Here is a 3,210-nt window from a genome sequence, read left to right on the forward strand (position 1 = left end):
GCGTCAACCCTCGCCAATGCAACTTTGCACACGCCTAGGGGACACTTCAAAAGTACTCCTCACGCAGTTTCATTTCAATCGGTTGAAAACTCCCATAGTTACGGCGGTTTGAAAAAGTGTCCCGCTAATTGTTTGCATTAGTGTATATGTATATGTACATTAGTCCTCAGAGCCACCTGTAATATCTCCGTTGCTTTAAACGATACGAAAAAAATTGTTCTAATAAAGACTTTTCAGTTTTGAAGGGGAAATATTATCATCCACGCGAAAAGTATGCCAAGGTCATATTTTTCGAAATTTGAAGGCCATTAATAGTTTTTTAAATGGGATGCAGCACTTTCATTAATGTAATATTGGAGTTGATAAAAAGACAAATTCAAACTTGCAAATATGTTAGCCTTCAGCCGTACTTGCGAGGAGTTACTGTTACAACATCAATGAGATTTATACCTAAAACATCTATCATTTTAATTTTATTTATATATAGGTAGTATAAATGCATAGTAGAACCGATCGGACTTTCCTCGTTATGATGATTGAATTTATACTTAAAAGTCTATCAATATTAGATGAATATTAGATGGAAGCACGAATAGAAAGTAAGCGGGTGTAGTAGGGGAGACTGGGGTCAACTGGAACGTTTTGGATAAAATAGCTTATCGTGACTTCATTTTATATTCTACCTGTTTAGTAACGGACTTCAGTTATAGCTAGATCGTGTAGTTTCCAAAGAGCGTTATTGATTTCTTCTCAGAAATACTATCAAAATAGTTGGAAGTTTTTTGTGAGAATCTCAACAAAAGTTTCAAATGACGTCGTGTATAGATTAATAGAAACAGTGCCTGGGGTTAGTTGCAACATCTATAAGTAGGAAATAATTATGTTCAAATAATTAGATAGATTTCTCAATATTCAACTTCAACATCAAGTAACATTATTGAATGAATTTATTTAGATCTAATCAATATTAATCAACTGAACGATATAATCGAACTAATAAACAACTACAATGCATACTAAAAAATAAAAAGTTTTTCAATCTTAAAAAATCAGATTCACTAAAATCGCTAAAACTAAAATAAGTGAAAAATGTTTCAAACCTCTAGTTGCAAACATTAAATTATGTAGAAAAAAAATGAATGTTGTAGATCGGTATTTAAAGTTGATATCGGCATTATGACGGCATCATCCTTTTTTATATTGTATAATAAATATTTATTACTCATTGTCATATCTGTCTAAAGAATGAATTTACTCCAGTGGTATCACCACTGAAAAAATGTGTCGATCGCAGAGCGCTGAAGGTGTAATAGTAGGAAAAGTGTAGGATTCGAAGATTTTTTGTTTATCGTAAATTCAGGATAAATTATAAAAAGTTAAATGAGTAAATGAATAAATTCGAAAAGTTAAATATCAAAATATACCAAAATGGCAGATTGTTCGTAATCTTTTTCAATTTTGACACTTTTAAACGAATGCAATATAAAGAAATCGTATTATCATGAAATGTCAAATCGATCCATCCATTGGTTTTTGTATCATGCCAATCATAATAAAAAAAAAAGGTTTTAGAAAGATGCGTTGAAAGTTTCAAGTAGAATTATCGATATTTTTAGAGTCGATTTAGTTCACAGTACGAGCTAATGATCTCATCAACGGATTTAAAAAAAAAAAAGAAACTAAAACAGAAATTAATTGTTTAAGATCTATGTATTTTAACAATGATAGTAATTATTTATTAGATAGTAGGAATTCCGCCCTTCAATTTGAATTTCGTTAGGATCGAATCGGATGATTTCAAGCCGAGTAACGACACTTCACAGTTTCCTATTTAATAGATACTTATTAATGAATGATTGACTTGGTGGTCTAATAAATTCCCGGAAGTGCGTACGCATTGTGTAGTTATGTAAAAATTGTTTAGTAAAATTGTTTAGTAAAAATCGTAAACACAGTGTCTAGCGTAGCATTTCCTGGAAGAAGATGACAACAATCGTTTTTCCATAGTCTGTTTTGAGTATTTAATGAGTTTTTTTCGAGCGATTTTGATGAAACTTGGTACATAGAGGTTTTTTTGGAGGGTTGATTCTAAGTCTGAAATCAAGATTTAAAAATTCAGAATGGAAAATCCAATATGGCGGATAAAAATGCAAAAAGTGATTCGATTTGAATGAAATTTGGTATACGAGGATTTTGGTGGTCGCTGATTTTAAATCTGAAATCAAGATTTAAAAATTCAAAATGAAAAATCCAATATGACGAATCAAAATGCAAAAAGTGATTCGATTTTAATGAAATTTGATATGCAGGGATTTTTGGGAGCGCTGTTTCGAAAGTCTAAACAAAACAGTTCTGACATTCAAAATGGAGAATTCGATATGGCATGATAAAAATCGAAAAGTGTCTGTATATAGATGCAATTTGGTATACAGATGATTTGGGGTCGTTGATTCTAAATCCGAAATCAAGATTTAGAAATTCAAAATGGAAAATTCAATATGGCGGATAAAAATGAAAAAAGTGATTCGATTTGAATGAAATTTGGTATACGTGGGTTTCTGGGGTCGCTGATTCTAAATCTGAAATCAAGATTTAGAAATTCAAAATGGAAAATCCAATATGGCGGATAAAAATGCAAAAAGTGATTCGATTTTGATGAAATTTGGTATATAGGGGCTTTTGGAAGCGTTGATTCTAAGTCTGAACAAAACAATTAAACATTCAAAATGGAGGATTCGATATGGCATGACAAAAACCAAAAAGTGCCTGTATATAGATGCAACTTGGTATACAGTTCATACAAAAGTTTCACATTCAAAAAGAAAGCAACTGAAACAGAAAACATCAGAACTCCAAATTGACTATAACGCTAAAATTTTCGTAAAACCATATTTTGCTACGTCCTCCTGCCTCCCGACTACTCAATGATTCAATTATTCGCATCGTTTGCGCGGTTCAAAGCGAAGGTTTAATCCTTTCAACAACGAAGCCATTCGTGGGCGGAGCGTCGACACCTTTTTTTTTCTTTCGAGATCGCACCTTGCGGACTACTGGTACCAATGTCTCATGTCGCGTGTATACGTCAAGGCGTCGCGTTCGTGCGCGCGCAGGATTGGTCCAGATTCCTGCCCTGAACCCTTCGTTTGTCCTCGTCCCTCTCTCTCTCTCTCTCTCTCTCTCTCTCTCTCTCTCTCTCTCTCTCTCTCTCTC

This window comes from Hylaeus volcanicus, chromosome 4 (genome assembly GCF_026283585.1).
Source record: "Hylaeus volcanicus isolate JK05 chromosome 4, UHH_iyHylVolc1.0_haploid, whole genome shotgun sequence".
In the NCBI taxonomy this organism is placed as follows: Eukaryota; Metazoa; Arthropoda; class Insecta; order Hymenoptera; family Colletidae; genus Hylaeus; species Hylaeus volcanicus.